At 52.3% G+C, this 19078-nt stretch overlaps 1 protein-coding gene across 1 annotated transcript in view; it reads right to left on the bottom strand.

Moving 5' to 3' along the window:
• The window catches only part of ARHGAP35 (Rho GTPase activating protein 35), a 98235-nt gene extending 81064 nt beyond the window's left edge, over nt 1-17171 (bottom strand). Inside the window, exon 1 of the mRNA XM_059718696.1 lies at nt 17044-17171. The gene's annotated coding sequence lies outside the window, so the exon portion shown is untranslated. The remainder of the gene's footprint in view (nt 1-17043) is intronic.
• Between the last annotated feature and the right edge of the window lie 1907 nt (nt 17172-19078).

The following is a 19078-nucleotide window of genomic DNA, read 5'->3' as shown; positions in this document are numbered from 1 at the left end:
GTCTTTGGATTTAACCTTGTGAATCATGTCTGCACACCTACCAGTGCCAACATGGCCTGACACATCACAGCACCCCTGGAAGGACCTCGCAGCACCCTGGTTGAGACTCACTGGCCTAAGGGCTCAGTCTGGCCAGGCAGCCAGGAGCGGGGAAACGGGGCTGTCTAGCAAGGATGCTGCACCCAGGTTTGATACGCACTGCCAGCGCGTCAGCCTGCATTCTCCCAACGGCTTTTTATACAGACGTTGAACGATACAGAGAGGGGACTGAGCCTTGTGGGGTTCTGAAGGGTTTGCCCAAAACACGGCCAAGTTTGATCTAAAAGGAATCGTGTGAGCCATTCTAGGACGTTTCTATTCAATCCCTGCAACTGCTGAGAGACAGGACAGATGTAAAGCGGCATTAGAGGTGAGCAGCGTATCAACTGGCAGCGTCCCAGTGAGTGCATGAATCCACTTCCCTTGTCTAGACCAGAAGGCACGTATTCACCGAGACCAGCGACCTGGCCTGACGCCTGGGGGAGGTATCCAGTACAGCGACAGGGCTGAGACCTTCCGTACTAGCTTCTCATTTGTGTGGCTTTGATACTAGAAAGGAGCCACGGGGCAGTCATCCGCAAAATCTTTAGCCTTGAGCATCAGTCAAGATGGTCTCATGTTTTCGTCCGAGTGGAAACTTAGGTCTCCGCTGGCTTTTGCCACCCAGAAAGGGCAGGCACAGACACAGGTTGTGGCTCAGCTGCTGGGAAGGTTCCCGTGGCTATTTTTCAAGGCTGTAGGTCAAATTCTGGAAGGGGGCTGCGGTTTGGACCTCCTCTTTTCTTTTCCTCTTTGCCATCAGACATGAAACGACGTACTTCTTGGCAAAGGCAGGCGCTACAGAATGGCTGCAGTCTGGTTTACAGCTCTGCCAGACACGACTCCTGTGCCAATAGCAGCCGCGATGGAAGCTCTCCACCTCCCTCATACCGAAAGCAGAGGCCTGCTGGAGCTGTGGATGTATCTCACTCCGTCCTGTCACCGACACAAAGCTTGCTGCCATCTTATTTTGTCACCCAAGACCCATGACAGTAGAAGCAGTAGCATGCAAGACGAGTGTTGGTGCTAGAACAGCTGCAAAAGTATCCAGAAAAAGACTGGGATGTCCAAGCCTTCTCCTCTTGGATGGGTGGCTCTTCATAAGCACATTTCTGAAACAGTGATCTCAGCCAACCCCTTTGTCTTTCCCTGCAGTCATACCCACACGCAGGAGAAAGTCTGACCATTAATACATGGCAATTAGTGTGGTGTTCACGTCTACACCCAAGCTGAGAATCAAACCACAGGTATGAGCCAACCGGGTGTGGGAAGTGAGAAATTACCACCGCAAAACCTGCGCTGTGCTGTTCAGCTGGGAGGTTTGGCACTTTATCAGCAGAACAGACAGATGAAGAGGCCTCCAAAGACAGTGAACCCTGCAAAATTCATCAGGTCACACAGCACTCCCTACAAGCCCCTTGGAAGCCCTCGGTGCTCCCGAGTTCATATGTTAGCAGAAGTCCCACGTTCGTCTTGCTTCTCACATGCAAAAAAGGAGATACGTTCCTACAACTGCGAGCCAATAGCTACTTCACCCCCAGATTTGTCTCCTCAGTCCAGGGCACCCCAGATACACAAGCTGATATAAGAACCGTGGGGGCCTAAAATCCCTTTCGACTCGGATCGCAAACCAGGCAGTAGCTTTGGGGGGTTGAAAACAAGGTTTCCATTATAGAAGTTGTATTCCCTCCTCAATCGTGTCTGGAACTGGCCACCTCACAAAAAGCAGCAAGGAATAAAAGGAGGAATTGAATCCATTGTATTGAATTAAATCCATTCATTTTAGCTTTGGAGTTTGCTGGAAGCTGAGTTTTAAGACTCTTGCTTTAGGCTCAAGTTTACAGCAAACTCCAGCCAGGATAGTTTCCTAACATATTTTGGTGAACCAGAAAAATGAGGCCAAGCTGTGCTAGAAGTGAGTTTAAATAGACTAATAATTCAGTCCTGGACATGACTGGCCAGCCAGCTGAGGCTAGATGCCTACGCAGTTGGACCTATTTTAATAGAGAAGTAGCTTTCAGTCCAGCCTGGGACGTGGACCGTGTCAAAAGGTAGGGAGGGACTATGCAATGCCAGAAAGTTAAAGCAGAACGGGTTTGGCACCCATTCCTCATTCCCGTCTATTTGCTCCTGTAGCTCAACTTTGATAGCAGCTCCGATCCAGTTAATCTCTACCTGCCTGCTGTTTGACAGCAGCACTCAATTAAAAGCAGGATTTCAAGACACTGGTTCTTGCCAAAGCAAAAGGGGCCGACTGGAACTTGGTTGAGCTGTTAGTGGCCCTGTGCTTTGGCAGAAGACATCCAGAGATAGATGCTTGTACGATGATGTAGAAATTCCCGTCATACCAGTATTCATTCTCTTCAACTGACAGCCCGGCCATACCAGGGCTGTGACTTCCACGCTGACTTACAGACACTTAAGCAAACCATTGTACAGCAGGAACTTGTGTCCCGATTCTACTCCGATGTCTCTGAACACTGCTTCCCCTCACCCCTCAGTCGTCCTTCCTTTCCTCTGAGTGCGTTCATTTTTTTTATAGACACATACTGTGGAAATTAAAGTTCAAATTATACCAGCTACATGAACAGACTCTGCTTCATCTCTCATAGGGATACATTTATCTAGATTGATTCAGCTTAAATTATAAGGAAGAACAGTGAAGATACTTATTACACAGTATAAACAAGAGTGGTACTTTAAGCCGCAGCCTCTATCGAATCTCACTTTAAGATTAAAAAATGATTTTCACGCCTAGAATTCCCAAACGAGAAATGTGATTGAGCGGAGTAGAAATGCATCTCCCTGAAACAAAAACCTTCCTTCGAATGCTTTTTCTTCAGGGCCCAGAAGAACACTTCCCCAACCCATCGACTCCACGAGAGGGTTGTCTGTTGGCTTGCAAACAGGCAGCCCTGATGCTACCCACAATCCCAAACATCCTTTTCCCTCTGTCTTCTGTTGGGAAGAGCTCGCTTTTTGGGAGGATAGAAACAGAAAGGTTCCTGTATGAAGGGACAGCACAATGGTGATAGCAGAGTTGAGCGAGTGAAGTCAGACCTCCCTGCCAGAGAACAGCATTTGGCCATTTCTAAGGTAGGGATTGCCGATACAGGTATCCAATGGTACTACCTTGAGCACTAGGCAGACAGTTCCCACCGTATTCCAAAAATAGCACAGCACAGACTCGCATATCTTTCCTCCAGTAACTGCAAATTTGGTTTCCCAAAGCCTGGCCACAGACAGGTTTCTCTAGCAGGACTCTGGGCCCAGCCCCCAGGTCCTTCTGCTTTGGGGATGGGGTCATATCCACTCCTCTTGCACCATGGCTGGACTTTCCAGTGCAACTTAATAATTAACCTGCATCTCTTGTCCAGGGGTCCAGTTGATTATACTGGAAAGATGTAGAAAAATCCAGGAGTCCTAGGACCTGCTCTGAAAAACCCAAAATGGGGGGTCAGAAAGCTTAGTGGTGCTCATACTCTACACCAGTGGGTCTCAACCCTTTAAGACTCAAGGCATCCTTGTTAGACTCAAGGACCCTCCATAACTGCTGGGAGCTGAGCAGCACCCACTTCAAAACCCAGTTTATTTGACCTCCATCTAACCCAGAAGGTGCACAGCCCCACCAGGGGAGACGCCTTGTTGGATTTGGTCCTGGCCACGGGCGACGACCTGGTACAGGGTCTGCGGGTGCTCAACCACCTGGCCGATAGCAATCATTGTCTGCTGGAATTCACCATCCAGCGCGAGGTGACAAAAGCCTCCAGCAAGGCAGCAGCCCTCGACTTCAGGAGGGCGGACTTTAACGAGGTGAGAAAACTAGTGGGGGAAGCACTGAGGTCCCAGAGCAGGAGGGGGTTGAGTGTCCAGGAGGAGTGGTCGTTCCTTAAGGAGACGATCCTCCAAGCTCAAAGGGAAGTAATCCCTACACAAGTCAAAGGGGGCCTGAGGGCGCAAAGGCCCCCATGGCTCACCAAAAGCATCCGGGAACGTCTCCAAACAAAAAAGGAGGCGTACACCTGTTGGAAGGGAGGGGCCATCACAAGAGAGGGCTATACCTTGGTAGCTCGGGAATGTAGGGGGGCTGTAGGTCAGGAAGGCCAAGGAGGAAATGGAGCTGGGACTAGCAACCAAGATCAAGGACAACAAAAAGTCCTTTTTTAAATACATAGGGGGGCAAAAGAAGGTGCCAGGTAACGTGGGGCCTCTGCAGGACATGCTAGGAAATCTGGTCATCTCACCTGACGGTAAAACTGACATATTCAACAATTTCTTTGCCTCCGTATTTCTGAGGAGTTCCAGATATCTCCCCCACTGGCCCCCCCAAGGGCCCTGTGGGTGGCACACCCAAGCCTAGGGTTAATGAGGACCTGGTCAGAGAACTTCTGGAGGGACTAGATGTATTTAAATCCACAGGTCCTGACGATCTCCACCCCAGAGTGCTGAAGGAACTAGCAGGGGTCATTGCGGGACCTCTGGCACAGCTCTACGAGCACTTATGGCACTTGGGCAATGTGCCGGAGGACTGGAAAAGGGCCAATGTGGTCCCCATCTTCAGAAAAGGGAGGAAGGAGGACCCAGGAAACTATAGGCCCGTGAGTCTTACCTCGGTCCTGGGGAAGCTTTTCGAAAGAATTATCCTGGCACATGTCCAGGAAGGGCCAGCACGGGAGGCTATGCTCAGGGGCAACCGACACAGGTTCATTAGGGGCAGGTCTTGTCAAACCAACCTGGTGGTCTTCTATGACCAGGTCACCAAGTCCTTGGATGCAGGTGTCACAGTGGATATAGTCTTTCTGGACTTCAGGAAGGCCTTCGACATGGCCTCTCGCCCCATTCTCAGTAAGAAACTAGGAGACAGTGGTGTTGATGCCTATACGGTCAGATGGGTCACCAACTGACTGGAGGGCCGCACCCAGAGGGTGGTGGTAGATGGGTCTTATTCGACCTGGAGGGATGTGGGCTGTGGGGTCCCCAGGGCTTGGTCCTTGGGCCCGCACTGTTCAACATCTTCATCAGTGACTTGGGCAAAGGGATAGAAAGCACCCTCTTCAAATTCGCAGGTGACACTAAGATGTGGGGTGAAGTGGGTAAGCTAGTAGGAAGGAACATGCCGCAAGCGGATCTAGACAGGTTACAGGGGTGGGCCAATGAGAACAGGATGGGGTTCAACACTGACAAGTGCAGGAGGAGGAACCAGCAGCATACCTACAAGCTGGGGAACTTCCTTCTCGCCAGTGTCGAGACAGAAAAGGATCTTGGAGTCATCATTGATGCCACAGGTGCATCTCAAGCAGGTCCACGGAGGCGATCCTCCCCCTCTATGTGACACTGGTCAGGCCGCAGCTGGAGTATTGCATCCAGTTCTGGGCGCCGCACTTCAGGAGGGATGTGGCCAATACGGAGAGGGTCCAAAAGGAAGGCCACCCGCATGGTCAGGGGACAGCAGGGCAGGCCCTACGAGGAGAGGCTACGGGACCTGAACCTGTTCAGCCTCCACAAGAGAAGGCTGAGGGCGGACCTGGTGGCAGTCTACAAACTAGTCAAGGGGGACCAGCAGGCATTGGGGGAGTCCCTGATCCCCTGAGCACTCCCGGGAGTTACAAGAAACAATGGACACAAGCTGGCAGAGGGTAGTTTCAAGCTAGACATTAGGAAGCGCTATTTCACTGTCAGGGCGGCTAGGACCTGGAACCAACTTCCAAAAGAAGTGGTGCTGGCTCCTACCCTAGGGGTCTTTAAAAAAAGTCTGGACAAACATCTGGCCGGGGTCGTTTGAGCCCAGTACTCTTTCCTGCCACAGCAGGGGGTCGGACTAGATGATCTCCTCAGGTCCCTTCCAACCCTACCTATTATGAAACTATGATTATAGTGCTTACCTCCTTGCAGAGGGGCCGGGCAGGGAGAACCTGAGCCTGTCCTTACTCCTCCCTTATCTCTTCACACTTCTTGCATTGCCCTTGAAAGGATCTCCTGGCCCCATGGCTGAGAATCACTGATCTACAAAGAGAAAGGCTCTCTTATCCACTCCCACAGAAACCAAAGAGATCATCGCAATGAGCTAGGCTGCTGATTGTTTCTAGCTGTTTCGGGGCCAGTGCTCTCTCAATGTTCGCAAAGGCCAAGCAGAAGCAGCAAGCCAGCTCTCCAATAGGAGCCAAGGTTGACTTGGCACGTCCCGCTGTTTCAACCAATACGTGTGAATTCCATTCCACATTTGTCACCTCCTCGAAGTGCTGCTTCCCGCATGCCTTGAGCAATGCTTCTGCTGGTCTGATACTCAGTTGACCCAAGAATACTTCGCTTCCCTTGCTTCAAACTTTGCAGGATAGGCACAAGTCAGCTTTCCAGCCTGAATTCTGCAAAGCGCGGCTGCAGGTTCCCATAACCCAAGAATCACTTGGTTATATCAGATGTGTTTTGCCTGGCACATTGCTGGGTTAGTTGATTGTGCAACTCTGCTTTGATCAGAGTCTGGAAGAACACTTACCCTAACCCATTAATTCCATGAGAAGGTCAAGAAAACAAAATTAAAACAGCTTCCAGAGAAGATTAGATCAGGCTCTCATTAGGAGGATCATTTCAATAGCTCCATATAACTGTCCCCCACTGCCAGCTACAGATACCAGCCTCTACACTGAGGATTATTTCTCCTTTTGTTTGATCAGAACAAGTCAGGCTGTATCTTTGGGGATACCAAGAATATTCAGTGAGGCCTTGGGAACGTGAGATGGTAACTAAACCCAAGTCCAGGTTCTGTAAAGAGGAACCTCATGTACAATACAAGGCTTAACATCTCAATGGCCAAGCTCCACACAGGTTACCTCTTTGCTCCCAGTTCTAAACCGCAATTGATTCTTCCTTTCGTTAAATACTCTCCTAGAATCATAGAAAATTTGGGCTGGAAGGGATCTCAGGAGGTCACATCTAGTCCAATCCCCTGTTCAAAACAGGACCAGCCCAAGCTTACTCATCCCAGTCACAGATCTGTCTAGCTGGGTCTTCAAAACCTCCAAGGATGGAGGCTCTACCACCTCTCTGGGTAACACTGCTCTTTCATGTAAATAAATGACTGTCGTGTTTGGGACCAGTATGTCACCCTGAGCTGTAAGGGAAGTGATCCACGTAGCACTGAATGGGAAGGGAAACATGCTGTCAAAATATATACCGCTCCATGATTATATATGGAGCCCATACAGTACCTCTGAACCTGACCGATTCCCAAAGCACTTCAAAACAGTGCATCGGCAGCCCTGGCACGCAGCTTCCTGGCAGTGTGGAGCAGCAGCCAACAGGTGCACAGAGCACAAAGCAATTAATTGAGGGTAGAAGAAGAAAAGGTTACAAAGGAAACAAACCAGTCTCTCTCAAAAGAGTGAAATAGGATCTTGAATGTTTTGTCTGCTAAGGTTTCCCCAAAAAACCCAAAGGGAACTCCGCGAGACTCTATGAGTCTACCGTACAAGCATTAAGGTCAGTGGACACTACTGCCTATAAAGAACATGTTCTGTTAACAGCAATGCACCTAGGAAGGGGCTGAGGGAAAGAAGGGAAGAGTTGAATTTAACAAGTACTTTTAATCCATTAATATCTACAAGCCGAAGAACGGCTTTCTCCCCATTTAGGGGGGAGGGGGCAAGAACCTAGAAAGATTTTTAAAACTAAAGCAAGGCTGCACGTCTTCTGGTGTTACTTGGATATCAATTTAGCCAATAAACGATGCCTTCCCACATCACGCCACTTGTAAAAGATTGCTTGCTTTCCTGTGACATTTTTATGCTCCTGTAACACGAACAATAAAGACACAAGCAGCAAAGAAAGGTGATCTAATGTGGCCTCCAAGGCACTCAACAGTTTAATATTTGGTCAAAAATATAATGGAGCCCAAAGGTCAGCAAATAAAATCATCTCCCAAAGCAACAGAGACTTTGATATATCTGATTCCTCATTCGCCCCATAGCAATTCCTAGAGTTATCCAGGTTATTTCTCTCTTAATAGCAATAGTGAGCATTTTAGTGTGGATACTAAGGCACGATAAGGATTACTATTCTTCGCTGGGAAATTGTGGGAGAGGTGTCACCGTGAAAAACAAGCAGGTGATCCCAACATGTGGCCAGACATCCACCCCTACCTCCCATAGGCAGTGCACCCTCCCGTACTGCAAGTGAGGGCTCCTTCACCTCGAAACAGAAAATATTTCCATTTAGCAAATTGCTACAGGCTCTGTGCCATTCTTCCAGTCTGCGGCATGACGCTTTCCGAGGGACTAACAACGGCGCTGTGCCTTTAAGAGCTCGGGGCCCAATTCAGTGACGGCAACAAGAATCTTCTGACTCCCGTGAGCAGCCCGTTAGAGATGGAAGAAAGCGCGCTCTCCCCACTTCGTCCTGGGCTCATACTCAAAGTTCACGGTCACTCCTGGGGTAGACGGAGGTAAAGATTAACCAGCAGCTACAACTATTCCAACCATCTTGCTGTAGGTGTATTTCAGGAGCCCAGAAGCCTGCTGCTCTGCTGTTGCAGTGAGTCTGAAGTCACACACTAGCGAGATCGGTGTGGCCAAAGCAGCTGTACAGGCTAAAGATAAATAGCTTTAAATATACGTCATGTTCAGGAAGAGGTGGCCCCACACTCGAAATTGGGGCAGGATTCTGCCAGTTGGAGTGCTGGATCGTGTGCAGTGGGGCTGTGACAGGGTGAAAAGCCCAATAATCAATCAGTAATGAAAGAAACCAGTGCATAAATCCAGACCACAGCTTCAGGGGAGGACAGAAGCATAAACAATGAGGGTTGGAAGGGACCTTTGGAGGTCACACCTAGTTCCACCCCCTGCTCAACGCAGGACCAGCCCCAACTCCATCATCCCAGCCAAGGCTCTGTCTACCTGAGTCTTCAAAACCTCCAAGGATGGAGACTCCACCACCTCTCTGGTGAGCCTGCTCCAGTGCTTCATCACCCTCCTAGCGAGAAGAGTTTTTCCTAATGTCAAACCTCAACTTCCCTTGCTGCAGCGTGAGCCCATTGCTCCTTGTTCTGTCATCTGCCCCCACTGAGAACAGCCCAGATCCATCCTCTTTGCAACCTCCCTGCAGGGAGCTGAAGGCTGCTATCAAACCCCCTCGGTCTTCTCTTCTGCAGACTCAATCAGCTCAGTTCCCTCAGTCTCTCCTGATCCATCCTGTGCCCCAGCCCCACAACCATAAATCCCAACTCAGCTTCATGATAAAGGCATGTCCAGATGCAAAGAGGGACATGCACATGCTACATTTTTGCAACTAAAATCTCCTAAAACGCCTTCCTCACTTGATCAGGATCAAACTCGGAGTTCCTACTGTTGAGCAGGATCCACATGTCTGTCTAGAGAGAGAGAGAGTGGGGACAAAAGGAAAAGAAATGAGCTGGAAAGGAATTGAGAGACAGGCAGGGATCTTGGAGCAGGAAAGGGAGAGTCACAAAGGCTGGATAAGGGATGGGATGAGCATGACTAGCTGGAAGTAAGAATTAGGAAACCCAAGGAACAGAGACGGATCTGAAAAGGAGCTGGGGATGAGAAGACGTGGATCGATCAAGCATGGAGGAAATGGAGGGAGAAGGTGAGACAAGGAATCTCTGGAATGAGACTAGGACCGAGGGGACCTGGGACTGGGCGCACAGCCAGGGAACTCCAGGACTGGGACACAAACGCAATGACTTTTCTGTAAGATTTTTGCCTGCGTTATAATTGAGATCAAGCTGCCATCATGCTAAGGGCTGCCCCAAAGACCTTGCAGTATAAAGAAAGATGACAGACAGGGAAAGGATCATCATGCTCGTTTTACAGCTATGAACTGACAAACTCACTGCCTGCCTGGGAGAGAGAGAGCGAGCGAGCACATATGCACACATATGTACATATGTATATACTGTGCACATCCAACCTTAACTTTGACATCTCCTAGCTTTTGCATGCTTGTCTCTGCACATTTAATAATGCTACTTTAACATACACAAATCCAAATGAACGAATGCATGGTCGAACAAAAAAATCAAACTAACTGAAAACACAGTTGCAAAGAGAATTAATTCCAAAATTCACAGCTGAAAAGTCTCGTCAGCCATCAAAAACAGTGGTTTATTGGGGAAGATGGTGTCCATTTAAAAAAAGCCAACCCAAAATATACAGACTGCTATTTTTTTTTATATGAATGGACTGTGGGTCCATCTGTCTGCTACCAGGCTGCCCAATGGTTAACCCCTAACACAGTAACAAGGCATCATTCAAGGCATGACAGACCTTCTCTAAACTGCATGTCAAAGCCTTCCCACGTATCCAAGAGACGTGACAGCTACGGGCAGGTACGAGCATTAGCAGAGATGGCAAAAAGCAGCTTGGTTACGACAGCCTGCCCAGGAAGCAGTCATTCATGTAAGAGGACGGACTCTGCGGACCTAGTGTCCTAGTGGACTCCAAGATGAACATGAGCCGGCAGTGTGACGAAGCCATCAGAAAAGCCAATGGCACTTTATCGTGCATCAGCAGATGCATGACGAATAGGTCCAAGGAGGTGATACTTCCCCTCTATCGGGCGCTGGTCAGACCGCAGTTGGAGTACTGCGTGCAATTCTGGGCGCCACAATTCAAGAGGGATGCGGATAACCTGGAGAGGGTCCAGAGAAGGGCCACTCGTATGGTGAAGAGCTTGCAGGCCAAGCCCTACGAGGAGAGACTGGGGCACCTGGACCTCTTCAGCCTCCGCAAGAGAAGGGTGAGAGGCGACCTTGTGGCTGCCTATAAGTTCATCACGGGGGCACAGAAGGGAATTGGTGAGGATTTATTCACCAAGGCGCCCCCGGGGGTTACAAGAAATAATGGCCACAAGCTAGCAGAGAGCAGATTTAGACTGGACATTAGGAAGAACGTCACAGTTCAAGTGGCCAAGGTCTGGAACGGGCTCCCAAGGGAGGTGGTGCTCTCCCCTACCCTGGGGGTCTTCAAGAGGAGGTTGGATAGGCATCTAGCTGGGGTCATCTAGACCCAGCACTCTTTCCTGCTTATGCAGGGGGTCGGACTCGATGATCTATTGAGGTCCCTTCCGACCCTAGCATCTATGAATCTACGAATCTCTGGAGCATCATACCAGATGCCTGGTCAAAAATATGTCCTTAGACCAACAGGGCCATAACCTACATCCCTGCTCAAAAATATCACACTAGATACCAAAGATATTGCGATCAATGGACCAGCAATTAACTAAGAGGCGTCTGGGTGACACTGCTCTACAACCAGAACTTTTTGCTAAAGCAAAGTTTCTGTAAGAAGTCCAACATTTGTCTAAAAGCTGGGGGAGACATAATGCAAGCACATGCTACTTAAACAGGACAATTTTTAACAAGTCCAAAAGATAAGCTATTGAACAAATGGTGCCCATGATAAACTTCTTCTTTCATATGGCTGACTCAAAGCAACAATTGTAAGTCCAGTTTAAGGTTATAGTTAAGCAATTTAATGCTCTTGAGGAAAGGGAATTCATCTCTGCAATGCCACATCAAATCTGTATAGTGCTGCTATGTGGTCCATAGTTTGATCAGGATAGTCACAGTCGTGGCACACAATCAGCAGAAAAGAGAAGTTCCCTAGCAAGAACACCTCTGGATGGGAGCTACAACCCTGGCAGGCCTTCTCCTTTGCCCCGTCTCCTGTCATCACACTTCCATCCCCTCGCTAAACAACTCCAGTCAAGGCACATGACAGCGACTGTGAACGAGGTGCCAAGAAGCAAGAGACAAAGGACTTGAGAAATTAAACTAAAATCAGATCAGGGTTCAAAAGAAAGATATGCCTCCGTTTCTTTTGTCAGCAAGGATAGGAAAGCTGGCAGCAAGGAGAAAAAAAAAAAGGCATGGTTAGAAACAAGTCGAGCTGGCTCGCAGAGCACTGCATTGTTATGTGAGAGACAAGCGAGTGCTGGTTCCAGGCTCTCGCTGTTGAACTCGGGGCCAACACGTATGCTGGGAACACTGGAGAGGCAGCAGACAGCCCCCGGGAGGGGAAAGAAAAGCATTACTAAACTGTGACCCCCTCCAGCCAATTGAGCAGTACTGATGGGCTCCCAGGGGACTGGGATCCAGGCCTCGCCAGAGATGGAGGCCAACGCAAGGCCAAGGGATGGCTGCAACAAGGAGGGAAAAGGGAATCATCGTGATTCCACCGAGCAAGGATCGTGACGCAGGAGTTTTGCTTCTAGAAGAAGCTGCAAAGGAGGAGTGTGAAACAGTCACGATCCTGCCCTCGAATACAAGCTGTAAATCGCCCTGGGCTTTATGAGCAGGGGTCCAGAAAAGAAAAATCAACTGTAATGGCATCATCAAAGGCAGCAGAGACATCGCAGCACCGTATCTGGCAGGACACCCGCAGGATGGAGAGATGCAAACAAGAACATGGGATTTCGATCGCTTTCAACAATGAGACCTGACGAAAGGGAAATCATCCCAACTTCGGATGATCCCGACCAGGAGACAACCAAATGGAAAGAACTGGGCAGAGAGGCAGGCAAATGGCAGGCTTCCCATTTCAGCAGAGACTGTGACCGTCCTGTGGGTTTATCACAGGACTTTCCCTGGCCTGGAATCGAACGCCACAGAAGTAAGACCTTGAACTATGGCTGAGAAGCTGGTGTGCTAGAAAACGCCCAGCTATCATGTAGGAGAGGTAAACACCGTGATGTCGCACTGCAAACGAAGCTGATCCGGGCATTAACGAGGCAGAAACACCAACCTCAGTCATGCTGGCCTCCAAACCCGCTGGCCGCTGGGGCTGAACCCGCCATCTTCCAGCACCGTGCCCAGCGACGGCATGCTGGGGAAATGCCAACCACACAGGGCCACAGCTCATGCTCACAGACTTTCTTTCTTTCTTTCTTTTACATTTATCAAATGGGCTCATTTGCATTCTTTTACTGACTAATCAGTACTTGAATCTCACATCAGTCAGCAGGCTAAAGAAATAAATCAATGAATCCAGGCCATTAAAAATTACATCACAATAACAGCACCAGCCAGCGGTCCAGCTACAAGCTAAGCAAGCATCACTCCTAGCTTTATCTTGGCAGATTAAAACGCCAATTATCACCAGGCCATTTAGGTAGCCTATCACCTATTTAAAAAAAAAATCTCAATCTAGAAATAAAAGCCCCTATTATATAAAAGTCCAGATTTCCAGAATCAGCCTCTGAAGCCTAATAAATCTTATATTTAATGCCTTACCCGCTTCATTGGTACACAATCAATTTATTACCAAATAAAAGGCCCTGTAATTGCTGGTGGCAATTAACGGGAATCATTTTCTCCTGTTTTATTCCTACAAAGTGCCATCCCTTGCTCAGCTGCTGGGATAGGCAGACATCCCGATAGATTAAGAAACTGCGTGTCTCTGGTTTTGAGCGTAGCTGTATTGGTCTAAGGACAAAGGCAGACGAGGTTCTTTGGGTACATGCAATATCTTCTATTAAACCAAGTAAATGTTGGCAAAATGGTTCTTTGCAAGCTTTTGGGCACAAACACCCTTCTTCCAGCACAGGGAGAGTCTGCTGGTGTTTGGCGCACCCAGGACAACACAACACCAGCAGACTCTCCCTGTGCCGGAAGAAGGGTGTTTGTGCCCAAAAGCTTGCAAAAAACCATTTTTCCAACTATTCAGTTGGTCTAATAAAAGAGATCACATCTACCCAAAGCACATCGACTGCCTGTGTCACTGGTTTCTGCGTTGAGAAGGGACCGAGAGACTCTTTTTCCTTAAAGGTTCACGTTCAAAACCACCTGAGACTCCAACGTGCCACTGCACCCGCAGCAAGGAAACTTTTGTCACTTTTGGACCTGCTCAATTGAGGCTTCCCTTGCACACATTTTCAGAGAGTCCCTAACAAAGGACGTGGGGCACGTTGTGGAGCGTAACACACATCTCTGCAAATCAAATGGTGTAAGATGATGGCAGTTTCCCCAGAGGAAGAAATCATCCTTCATATTTTGAAGGAACACTGTCAAGCAAGTATGGATGTTTTCTGCTTATCTGAAGAAAATAAAACATTTCTGGGCACTGCTCAGGGGAAAGAAAAGATGCTACAGACTATTCAGAAAATTTATAACATGTAAACAAGCCGTTGACCATACTGGGGAAATATTCAGGCCTTCTAGTATGCAGAGGATTAGCACACAGCGATGGGCATCCACAGCACAGATCTGGGCCCCTGTGCAAGTCCAGGCAGAAATCATACTGATCAGGTAACTTTATAGTAGCGACGTATTCGTAATACAGGTCAGCTAGGCAGCAAGGCAAGTGGGAGACCACCACTGTGTCCGCTCACTGCCAAAACCTTTTTCCACTCCTGCAGTAAAAATCCTGACCCCAGGAAATCAGTGCCCTTCCCTCCTCGCACTGAATTTTTGCTCGAAGCCAGAACGCACCTAGCACTACAAACGCAGTCACTGAGGCATGGCGAGAAAGGCGCGTTCTCCAAACTTCAGTAACATTTTACCACACAGCTCGAGAAGCACCGTTAATCCTGAAAATGTCACGCCACAGAAGAAAAGACCTCGCCCCTGGCATGTCTCTGGAGGGAAAGTTGAAAATACAGGCAATTAAGAGCCAGGTTACGTGCTCTGGGAAACACCGAACTGCCACCAAAACGCAGTCGCTCAAGCCCGTTCATTCAGACCTTTGCTATCGGAGTACAGGTCACCAGTGACTCAGCAGGGAAAGTTAAGTATTGTTAAAAACCAGGGAGAGTGAGTGACAGTGGCAAAGCAAGCTCTGGACTCCACCGAAATTATGAACCCATTTCCATCTGAATGGCCGAGAAAAGAAACAGGGCATGTTGGCGTTGCATTTTACTGGTTCGATTCAAGTACAAACTGTACAACCACAACAGCAGGGAGAAACAGAAGAACTCGACGGCCGCTTTTGTAGGTCGGCTCCCACCCTCTCCATTATCCCAGATCCCCTTGGGCCGCAGAGCTTTTTGGGGGCTGTGAAGGGAGAGCCAAGCGAGATTGGAGAAACACAATCGACTTTACAGCAGAGTGTGGGTCTGGAGGGCTTGGCAAGGGGGAAAGCAGAGAAACTACCAAGAAAACGGTGCTGCCTTTTAAAGGGAGCCTGCCCAGCTCCTTCTAGGAACAAACCCGTGTTAGGAAAGAGCATCACCTCTCCACCGGATGAGCAAGGCAGGCTCCGCACCGAAAACACACCACCTTGGAAAACAAAGAGCCTCTCCGCCAGGCGCACACACTGATCACACAAATGTTACTGCCACAGATTCTTGAAGCCGTCGATACGGGAACAAAAGCAGATGTAAATGTCGTTGGCTTTGAATTCCCTCCTCCAGCGCGGGCTCACAGCATGGAAAGCCGCACGCCCGGCAGCCCTTACAGAAACCAGCTCTCGGCTCAGGGGAGCGGGGGGAGCAGGAAGAAAACCAGCCCTGGGCAAACCTGCCTGCTCGTTTCCTTGTGGAAACCCAGCAAGAACAGACACGAGCCGTCCCCCCTTGCACTAAGAGCGCGGGTGATGATACAACAGGCCCGACCCTCCCGCTCACGGCAGCAAGGAAACGTTTGCTGGAAACCGGCGCTCGGTATTGTTTCCAGACCTCGCACACGCACACACACGCACTCCAGTTGCTATCTCGGGACAAGAAACATTGCACAATTCTGCATTACGAGCAAACAGAGCGACAAGGCCGTCCGTCTCCCGCCGGCAGGATCGCACCGGATTCCTGAATGAACCGGCCGCGCCGACCAGGCCGGCCGTCGCCCAGCCCCGGCAAACGCGCCTCGGCACCCGTTCACAACAGGAAACTCGTGCCCGTCCTGAAGGCCGGAGTCATTTCGATTTCAATCTCCCGGGAACACGCCTTGGCGGGGCGAGACGCCCGAAGCAGGCCACGGCGCGGGGGGCCGTGCAGGCACACGGGGGGTTATTTCGGAGCTACGTAAGCAGCGACAAACACAAAAGGGGATCGCGGCGCGGGCGGACCCGAGCAAACGACCGAACCCTGCGCTGCCGGAGCCTCCCGTCGGATGCACGGCCGGCCGGAGCGGGTACACGGAGACCCCAGCCAGACACGTGGGGAGGGAGGGAGGGAGGGAGGGAGGGGCGGGTCGAGGCACCGTCGCAGGCAGCGAATCGTTTCGAGCTGCAGCGCCCCGTCCCTGCGGGGTAACGGCACCGCCCGGGCGCCCCCGGACCCGGCACCAGCACCAGGCGGTCCTGCCCGTGGGGCGGGGCGGGGCGGGGGCAGCCCCCGACACGGCTGGGGGTGACGAGGGCGCGGGGCGCGAGCCCCAGCACCCCACCCCAAGCGGCGCTCGGGCGCGCAGGCAGAGCTGGGGGCAGGAGGCAACGGCCCCCAAGGCGGGGGCGGGGGCGCCTCGAGCTCTCCTCACAGCCAGCGGGGGGGGGTGAATGGGGGGGACCCCAGGGCCCTCCCGCACTCGCAGCCCCCCAATACCACAGAGGGCGGAGGGGGCTCATGGGGCAGCCCCCCCCAGCCGCAAACAGGCCAGCGGGGGGGAGGGGGGCAGGGCAGTCCAACCCCCCAGGTTGGGGGTGGGATGAAGATGGCAAGGGGGGGGAAGGGCAGCCCCTCCCCCCTCAAAATGGGGGTGGGATACTGAAGGGGGGGCAGCCCCCCAATGAGGGTGGGGTGAAGAGAAAGGGGGGCAACCCCCAGGTGGGGGAGGGGCCCCCCTCGGTGGGGGTGGGGGAGGGGCAGCCCCGCCCCCGTGGGTGGGGTGGGGTGGGGGGGACAGCCCCGCCCCCCGCCCCCGAGGGGGGTCCCTGCCCCCCCCCGTCAAGGGGCGCAGGCCCCGCGGCCCCGCCCCCTGCGCCCGGCGGGGGGAGGGGCGTGGCGGGGCGGGGCGGGGAGGGGCGGCCCATTGTTCGGCGCCCGCGCCGGGGGGCCGGGGCCGGGGGGGGCCATACGTACCGCGGCGGCGGCGCCATGTCCCCGTGGGCCGCGCGGGGCGGGCTCGGCCCGTAATGGCGGCGGCGGCGGCGGCGGCTCCTTCCTCCTCCCCTCAGCAGCCACCGAGGGCGGCGGGGGGGCGCGGGGGGAGGGGCCGCGGCGCGCATGCGCGGGAGGGAGGGGCGGGAAGGGGCCGGGCGCATGCGCGGGAGAGGCGCGGAGGGGGAAGGGGGCGGTGCGAGGAGGGAGGAGGGAGGTTGTGTGTGCGCATGCGCGAGGGGGAAGGCGCGTGGAAAAGCGGTGAGCCGCGCGTGCGCAGAGATGTCTTCTTTCCCACGTGCGAGCCCCTGTCACCTGGGCCGCCTCTCCGCGCATGCGCCCTCCCCCCCTTAGTGAAGTGGGTGGGTGGGATTTCCAGAGGTCATGACCCTGCCCCCTCTTGTGACTGGTGTCCCCAGGGTGGCACTAGGCCGGGGGTGGGGCGAGACACCCTGGTCCCGGCCCACTGGGCCAGGGCTGGCCCCTTGAGCAGGCGCCTTTTGCATCCTCTCTTCTGTCCTGCCACAAAGCCCCTGCCGCGCTGCTCGGCGTGGTGTGTGGCTGGCGGGCGCTGGGGCAGCTGCCCCTTCCCACCCCATGATTCCTGCCCTGCCCGAGCTTTATAACCGCCTGCCTGGGAGCAGCAGGGGCGTTTCTATCCCGGCAGCGGCTCAGGGAATCGGCCGACTTCACCGCTCCTGATCATCCCCCTGATTCCTGCTGATCTCTTCGCTCCCTGGGTGTGAAGGACCCTCTCAGCTCCATAACCGTCTGGATCTTTCACCGGTCCAGCACTGCACGACCCTTTTGGCTGGGGGGTGCCTGCTCCGCCTGCGAGCCAGACGCGGCCAGCGGTCCCAGTCCGACGTGGCAGGCTGCGTCCAGCCACGTGGAGTGGGGCGGGGGCAGGCTGGCCCAAATCTGGCTGTGCAGAAAAAGCGGGGTGGGCCCAGCCCCGATCCAGCTGTGAGGAGGCGTGGCCCAGCCCTGATCCAGCTGCGGAGTGGGAGGTGGCATCCCGATCCAGCTGTGGGGAGGCATGGACCATCCCAATCCAGCCATGGCTCGGTCCCATGGGGGGAAGGGAGCACAGATGTGCAGGGTTTGGGAGTTTGGCAGCGGGGAGGGCGGCCGTATTAATTGCCATCACTCCCCCACCACCAAATTTCCTGACCGGTGGAGAGCCCGGCGGGCTGGACGTGACGGCTCCACAAGCCGCCTTTGGCCCACGAGCCAACGGCTGAGCGCTGCTGCCCTGGATCATCCCCTGAACTCAGGTGTGGTCACACGCCCTCAGGGGAACATTAGCTCAGGTATGGAAAGGACTGACAGCGAAGCACCAGAGGCACGCACAAGATGCTCCAGGCGGCAAGATTTTGCTTTACAAATCTGGCTGAGAGACGTGCATTTCATTATTATTTATGACTGCAGGACGAATGAGACAATAGCTCTGGCCCCCTTTTTTTTTTTTTTTTATTAGTTTGTTGTGTTTTTTAAGCTTAATATAGAAGCTAGCAAATGAGTCTGCACTTCAGTAAAGTGCTGTTTGTGTTTTGCTTTGCTCACACACTGAATAATACAGCGCTGGGCCCCCAGTGCATTAGTAAAGCTTCTAGTTTCTCTCTAAGTGGAGAAAGGCGTGTGTTGTGTTAGCTGTGATCACAGACAGCGAGGGCAGGAAGGGATCTCCGGAGGTCAGCTCTAGTCCAGCCCCTGCTCCGAGCAGGACCAGCCCCAACTACATCATCCCAGCCAAGGCTTTGTCCAGCCGGGTCTTAAACACCTCCAAGGATGGAGACTCCTCCACCTCCCTGGGGACCCTGTTCTTGTGCTTCACCACCCTCACAGTGAGAGAGTTTTTCCTAATATCCAACCTCAAATTGCCTTGCTGTAGCCTGAGCCCATTGCTCCTTGTCCTGTCATCTGGGCTGACACTATCTGCACCCCCCTTTTCAAAACCCTAGATCCACCCGTGTGCGCTGAGGACATGGGGTCCGGCGCCAGGCCCAGCAAAGCA

Source organism: Alligator mississippiensis, chromosome 15 (genome assembly GCF_030867095.1).
Source record: "Alligator mississippiensis isolate rAllMis1 chromosome 15, rAllMis1, whole genome shotgun sequence".
In the NCBI taxonomy this organism is placed as follows: Eukaryota; Metazoa; Chordata; order Crocodylia; family Alligatoridae; genus Alligator; species Alligator mississippiensis.
The sequence above is the reverse complement of the archived record's forward strand: the minus strand, read 5'-3'. Positions and strand labels throughout refer to the sequence as shown.